This window comes from Anolis carolinensis, chromosome 1, assembly GCF_035594765.1.
Source record: "Anolis carolinensis isolate JA03-04 chromosome 1, rAnoCar3.1.pri, whole genome shotgun sequence".
Classification (NCBI taxonomy): domain Eukaryota; kingdom Metazoa; phylum Chordata; class Lepidosauria; order Squamata; family Dactyloidae; genus Anolis; species Anolis carolinensis.
In genome coordinates, this window is record NC_085841.1 from 84,625,709 (window position 1) to 84,626,183 (window position 475).

Here is a 475-nt window from a genome sequence, read left to right on the forward strand (position 1 = left end):
GTTCAATACACAGTAATGCTATGTAGTAATTACTGTATTTATGAATTTAGCACCAAAATATCACAATATATTGAAAACATTGACTACAAAAATGCATTGGATAATCCAGAACATTGGATAAGCGAGTGTTGGATAAGTGAGACTCTACTGTAATTACTACATAGCATTACTGCACATGGAACTACTTTTTCTGTCAAATTTGTTGTATAACATGATGTTTTGGTGCTTAATTTGTAAAACGATTACCTAATTTGATGTTTAATCGGCTTTTCCTGAATCCCTTCTTATTATCCAACATATTCACTTATCCTGCCGGCCTGTTTATGTTGGATAAGTGAGACTCTACTGTATATTGATAATCTTCCATTATCTGCTTAGAACTGGATTATATGAGGCCCCTTCTTCACAGCTGGATAAAATGCACACTGAAGTGGATTATATGGCAGTGTGGAGTCAAGATAATCCAGTGCAAAGC